Here is a 7,470-nt window from a genome sequence, read left to right on the forward strand (position 1 = left end):
TTCCCACAGGATCAGTAAACTTATTCATGGCTGTGATCTTCTGTCTGACAACTGGTGTCAGTCCCCCGAAAATGTTATTTCACATCAATCAGTACAATTCTGGGTTGTAGTGAAGGTCTATATTCAACTCCTGAGGACATAAGGAAGGCATCAGAAGCATAGGCTGGCAGGGAGACATAGTAGACTGGGTCTAGGTTATACATGCCCTTTAGAATGCCCCACCAGTGCGTGAAAATATCCGCTAGGAATCCAACATCACACCTGACGTAATTTGGCATGTATCCCCAGAGATCTCTGCACCTGCACTTATCCCATACACGTTGGGCTAAGGCATAATCCTCATCTGAAATGCCTTTCTGTCTTAGATGACTGTAGAATCTCTCTTTGGCGGGGAGCTCCGTCTCACTCAAACCTTCATACGTCGTCACTGCTTCATAAGGGAATATTCCCTTGCTCATCATTAAGAGCTCCTGACCCTCGAGGGGTAGGTGCTCTATCATATGACGGGTGTATGTGAGAAGGAGTCCCTTGGTCAAGAGCGACTCAAATAGTTTACCCAAACTGGCTTGTAAAAATGCCAGGGAATCCATCATGCGAATATTGCCGATGTCAACCCTTAACAATGTCATTCCACCTTTACACCATACATTGATGTCGTCTGCTTCATGCTGCATTTCCTTAAGGAGCAGGGAGCAATCATATGTCTTGTTATGAGCGAAGTTATCAATCGTTTGTGCGAGTTGAGACAAGCTAGGTTACACTGATGTCAGTATGCCCCGATGTAATTATTAGTTGGCAGTAGGTGGTTGTGATGGGAGTGTTTATCAGAACCCCCAGTAAACTTGTTGTTACACAATTCACACCTGTCCTGTCTCACAAATTTAGTTTTGGCTTCCTCGCCCCAGTGGATTATATACTGTGGGATACGCGAAAACGATCCCAGGAATCTGATACAGTATTGATGAAATGGGTGGCGGCATCCTCCCCGGCATGCATGTGTGAGTCTACGACTCCTCCCATGTCATTAATAATCAGATAGGCATACCCAACTGGTTTGTGAAGAGACTTTACCATGGGAGAAAGACCTAATGTTTCATACTCAGCGTCAGTATGCTTGTGCATTCTTGGCTCGAAATCAAAGAATGCCAGGTGAGATGGGGGATAGGTGTAGGCATAGTTCTTGAACCTCTTTTTTTTCCCCTTGTTCTGGGAAAATCAGCATCTGTTCAGTCATGCATCCCTGCGTGTGGGCGTTAAGGTCTTCCAGACTGTTACAACTGTACATGCAACTGCGACAGTAGAAGGGGAATTTTTGGTGTGTATAGCACCTGACCCACTGGTGGAAATCTTTGATGAGCATGACGTGCTGTCTGCCAACCAAAAGCAGATACACTACATTCTCATACTTCCAGCTACCTTTTCGCGCCAGGAAAGCCGTGTGTCGCGTGTCGCTGGGCTCCAATCCGTACATGTATATGGAGAAATTGTTTAATGTCTTAAATGTGGATCTTTTCTAATGCAACTGGAAAGCTCAAATCACTGAGCGACAGTTCCGTTCTGCAATGCCACAACTCGGGTACCATTCTCTTGGTGTGGGACTATTCTTCCCGGGGGTTGGTTAAGTGACGTTGGTATGCCGCGAGACATCGAACCATGCAACAATCGTCATCACCAGGAGGGTTGAATACCCACTCTTTCCCACATACTTCCTTCGTGTAAGGCATAATGGTACAGACACCGGTCTCCCTTTCTACAATACAAATTGTTACGTTGAAGTAACGAATGCCATCTAAAACCCACCTGCTACCCTCCAGATACTGCATATCGGTTTCAAGTCTTTCATGGAGATAATCATGGATGTACTGTACAACAACCTCTGGCTCATCTACCAATGCATTGATGCTGGGCATTATCAAGTAAAAAATTGCTTGATGAAAATGTTGGTCATCAGTCTGTTTGATGAGAATCAGTGGCATCATGCCGCAAATTCTTAATGATCTTTCAGGTATATGACTCTGATAAACTAAACTTAGCATGTCAGTGAAATACTGAAAATGTTGGCAAATGTACAGAACTGGATCAGGGTTTTCATGTTTTGGAATGGAAAAGATAATGAAAATATAACGCCCACCAAACGCCTCTTCTGTTTCAAGAATGTGTGGTGTTTCATCATCATCATCATCATCATCATTGATATTTAAATCCTCCCCCTTTTCGAACAGAACTTTCTGTTCATAGGTGGTGGGGGTGGTGGTATGGGTGGTGGTTGAGAGGAAGGGGTTACATAATCGCCCAGTGTGTCTGATTTCCTTGCCGCACGTGTGCATTCATTCCTATACCCGTTGTCACTGGGTTGTGGAGAAGTCGGTCTGTTACATTCGGGTGGGGTGTTAATGTCCCCATCACGGGGATTCTTTTGGTGTATGGGAGATACAGTGTGTGTGTTCTGTGAGTGGATAAGTTGGTCGCCTGTAAAAGATGAAAAAAATGTTCAATATGGGGTGATAGGAATGAGTTTTTTTCTATATTTATTTCTATGGGGTGTTTGTTTTACGTGGGTGATACAAAAAAACAGTAAGCCTTGGATTAGGAATGGGTAATTAATTTAATATATTACTATCTTCGTTTCTTTAGGGGGGGGGGTGATTTTAGGATTAAAATGGTGTTAACTAACTTACCGCGACACTTGTGCTTCGCATAAGGCTTGTATCTACGCCTCCGGCAGTCTGGACAACACTTGGCTCCTCGCATATTTTGCACATGCTTGCCTTCCCACCCTGAACCCCACTTCACTTACCACAAAGCCAACTGAAGGAGGGAATATGCCCTTCCTGCTTTTGGGGTGTATGTGTGTGTGTGTGTGTGTGTGTGTGTGTGTGTGTGTGTGTGTGTGTGTGTGTGTTAGGGGTAGCAGGAACTCTGCATCGAAGGTTATATAACTTGCTCTTTGTGTGTGTGTATGTGTGTGTGTGTGTGTGTGTGAGGGTGGGTGGTGGGAAGCTTGCATCTAAAGTTACATGACCTGTCTGTGTGCTCTCTCTCTCTCTCACACCACAACTGAGGTAGGGTGGCTGGTCGGGCAAAACATTCGGCCGGCGCGGAGTTGGGAATACGTTCCGGATGTGGGTACCCTATGACCTTCAAGGTCACTGGGTATACAAAGGTCAATGACCTCTGGGACACACAAAAACCCATTTCAAACCTGCTACTGCAGATCCAAACTCAATGACCTCTCTCTGCCCTACAAAATCACCTTCAAGGTCACGCACTATGCAACGGTCATGTCAAGGTCATTGGGTACAAAAAGGTCAATGATCTCTATGGATCCTAACACCTGCTGCCTCATCACATGCCATGCAACTGTGTATCCAATGTACCCTAAAGGTCACTGTCAAGGTCATCAGGTTTGAGGCACAGGTGTACCCAATGTACCCAGCATACCCACAAGATCAAAGGTCAAGGTCATCAGGTCTGAGACACCTGTGTACCCAACGTACCCAACGTACCCTCAAGGTCAGGATCATCAGGTCTGAGGCAATGTTCTCCCTACTACTATTATTATCATTATTATTATTATTATTATTATTATTATTATTATTATTATTATTATTGTTATTATTATTATTATTATTTATGGATGAGATGGAGGGATGGAGTGGAGAGGTATACGACAGAGGGGTGTGTGAGCTGGAAGCAGGGCAGTGAAATGGCTGGGGACAGGGCGACATGGAGGCGATTTGTTTGTGATCATCCCTTACGGAATTAAGGCGTCGGCAATAGATAGGTAGGTAGAATATTAATGGCAATAGAAAAAGTAGTAGTACGTGGCATCAGTAGTAGTAGTAGTAGTAGTAGCAGCGGTAGTAGTACTAGTACTAGTAGTAGTAGTAGTAATAGTAGTAGTAGTAGTAGTAGTAGTAGTAGTAGTAGTAATAGTAGTTGCAACCCCATGTTCATTTGAAACGTCAGCCCGGTGGATTGTAGCCATGAAATGTCTTTCTGCAATATTCCATTGTCCTTTGGGGGGATGGAGAGGGAGCTGAGGGACGTATGTACTGCATTACCAGGCAGTTTCACCACCCGGTCATGTCGGTGCCACCACGTAAAGGCGTCCCTCATCAGCATCATAACAGCCTGGTAGAAGCAGAGAATGAGGTGTTCGGTCTGACTGGGTTAAATTAAGAAAGGTTGGGGGTAGGTGGAGGGGGGACAGGGGTGGTTTTGGGTGGAGTGTGAAAGAAAATTAGATGAAATGGAGACAAAGGGAGCGTGTGTGTGTGTGTGTGTGTGTGTGTGTGTGTGTGTGTGTGTGTGTGTGTGTGTGTGTGAGAAAGAGAGAGAGAGAGAGAGAGAGAGAGAGAGAGAGAGAGAGAGAGACTTTTCCACAACTGTTTATTCTGAACCTGCCTTCATTTATTCGTCCATAACCCACTGGCTATGAAATGTCTTGTGTCCTAGCATTTTGAAGCCAACACCTCTTGACTTTAACTCTTGACTTAACTCTTGACTTTACCTCATGACTTCACTTCTTGATTTTACCTCTTGACTTTACCTCATGACTTTACCTCTTGATTACCTCTTGACTTTACTTCTTGACTTTACCTCATGACCTTACCTCTTGACTTTACTTATTGACTTTACCTCTTGATTACCTCATGTCTTTACTTCTTGACTTTACCTCATTACTTTACCTCTTGACTTTACTTCTGGCTTTCTCTCATGCCTTTACCCCTTGACTTTACATTTTGACTTTACCTCATGACTTTACGTCTTGACTTAACATCTTGACTTTACTTCTTGACTTTACGTCTTGACTTTACCTCTTGACTTTACCTCTTGACTTTACCTCTTGACTTTACATCTTGACTTTACATCTTGACTTTACCTCATGACTTTACGTCTTGACTTTACATCTTGACTTTACCTCTTGATTTCACCTCTTGACTTTGCCTCTCGTTTGACTGGCCCGGACCAGGGGGAATTTTGGAGACTGAAATTCTTGGTTATTCTTGCTCGAAAAAAAAAAAATAATAATAATAATAAAAATAAAAGGATGATAGAGAGGTAAAAAAAGTGAGAGGAAGGGAAGGAAAAAGAAGGAAAGAAGGAAGGAAGGAAAAAAAGAAGGAGAAACAGAGGAGAGAGGAAGGAAGAGGGGAGAGAAAAAAAAAGATAGGGAGAAAAAGCGACAAAAATAAGGAGAGAGGAAGGAAGCAGATAAAGGAAGGAAAGGAGAAACAAAGAGGAGAAAGGAAGAAAATGAGGAAAGGAAGAAAGAAAGAAAGGGAGGAAAAGAGAGACATAGGAAGAAAGGAGTACAAAGAGGAAGGGATGATAAAAAAAAAGAGGGAAAGATCAACGAAGAGAAGAAAGCAGAAAAAAGGAAGCAAAGAGGGAGGAAAGGAGAAAAAAAAGAGGGCAGAGAGAAAGGTTGCAAGGAGAGGAAGAGAAGGAAAGGGAGGAAAAAAGAGGAAAAAGGAGAGAGGAATTAAGGGAGGAAGGGAAGAAAAAGGAAAGGAGAGAAGTGCAAAAAATAGAGAGGAAGAAAGAAAGAAAGGGAACAATTTCCGAAGTGAGGAAAAGAGAGACATACGAGGAGAGAGGAAGAAAGCGAGGAAAGGAAAAAATTCACCGAGGGGGAGGAAAGGAGAGAAAATTGAGGAGAGAGGCAGGAAACAAAGAAGAGAAGAAAGAGGAAAGAGAGGCAGAGAGGGACAAAAAAGAAGAGGAAAGAAGTCCGGAAGGAGGAAGAAGAGAAGAAAAGAGAAAACGAGAGACGAAGAGGAGAGAGAAAGGAGGCGAGAAATGGAATAAAAAGAAGGAAAAGAAATACAAATGAACAGAGATAAGGAAAAGAGAGGGAGAAAAAGAGACACAGAGAATAGAGGAGGGAAGAGATGAAAGGAAGAAAGAGAGAGAGAGATAAATGAGGAGAGAGGAGGAAAGAGAGGAAAGGAAGAAATAGGGAAGGAAGGGAAAAAGAGAAAAATAAGGGCAGAGGAAGCCTGGGAAAGAAACGAAGAAAAAAAAAAGGCAGGAAAGGAGAGAAAATAGTAGAAGAGAAGAGAAAGGAAAGAGAAACAGCAGAAAAGAGACGATGAGAGGAAAATAGGAGAATGGAGGATAGAAGAGAGGGGGAGAGGAGAGGAGAGAGGGGACGAGGAGGGGAGAGGTGAAGAGAAAGGGGAAGAGGAGAGAGGGAGAGAGAAGAGGAGAGATGGGGAGAGGAGAGGAGAGGAGAGATGGGGAGAGGAGAGATGAAAGAAGGGGTGAGATGATGAGAGAGGAGAATGGAAAAAGAGAGAGAGAAGGCAAGAGGAAAAGAGTAGAGAAGCTGGTAAGAGAGAGGATAAGAGGGGAGAGAAGAGAGAATGTAGAAAAGAAAACGGTATAATAGGAGAGAGAGAGAGAGAGAGAGAGAGAGAGAGAGAGAGAGAGAGAATGCTACACAAATACAGTACAAAGACCAAACCGATATTTCAGGGCAAAGTGTTCAAGCCTTTATAATGCTAAAAATTCATATTCTTTTCTTAATCAGCCGTAAAGGAATTAGGGAGAAGCAACACCTAGCAGGATTAGAAAACATGGAAATTTTAAAAGGAAGAGAGCGTATATTTACCCTCTCATGTCCGGCATAACTCTAGTTTTGTAATAACGTTAACACCAGAAGATTTTAACCAGGTGAGGGCACGGAAGCCCCCTAACACTTTTTTCTAAGAGATTTATTTTGCTTATTACACCTTACCGTCCTCGTCTGTTACTTAAATAATTTTATTATCACCACACACTGTATAAATACCGTAAAAAAGGATATTAACCAGAAATTAAAAAAAAATCACTGACGAAAAGGTATTAGGGAGTAAGTCATAAGAGCCCCAGAGTGTAAATAAGATAGAAATACCTTTAATCAATTCATTCTTCCCTGGTAAAGATCCCTAACAACCATTTTAGCACCGCTGATGGCCAGGTAGTCAGACTGGAGGATTTGATTAGTAACCAAGGAGACGCATTTCAGTGATGTGACTAGTAACAAAGGATTCATTCCGAAGATGACTAGTAACCAAGGAGACTCATTCCGAAGATTTGACTACCAAGCAGACTCATTCCCAAGATGTGACTAGATACCAAGGAGACTCATTCCCAGGTTATGACTAGTAGCCAAGAAGCCTCACTCCGAGGATGTGACTATAAAAAAAAATAGTAACAATGGAGGTTAGCCCCGTCCCGTCGAGTGGAAACAAATCGACAATAACCTTAAATTGGCCGGGATTTTCGTCCTCATGCGAATTAGACCACGTAGCAGAGAAAGACAATACTACGGCTACACGTGCTTTCCATAGCACTTCTTCGTGACTAGTACCTTGGCGTAGTGTTAACATCATAGTTATTTATAACCCTAGATGCCGCATGACACAACTTTCGATGCGTCTGCACGGCCGCCATCTCGGAACGGTCATGGCAGACGATGTT

The sequence above is a fragment of the Coenobita brevimanus genome, chromosome 28, assembly GCF_032717465.1.
Source record: "Coenobita brevimanus isolate Jiangsu-jjx chromosome 28, ASM3271746v2, whole genome shotgun sequence".
NCBI lineage: Eukaryota > Metazoa > Arthropoda > Malacostraca > Decapoda > Coenobitidae > Coenobita > Coenobita brevimanus.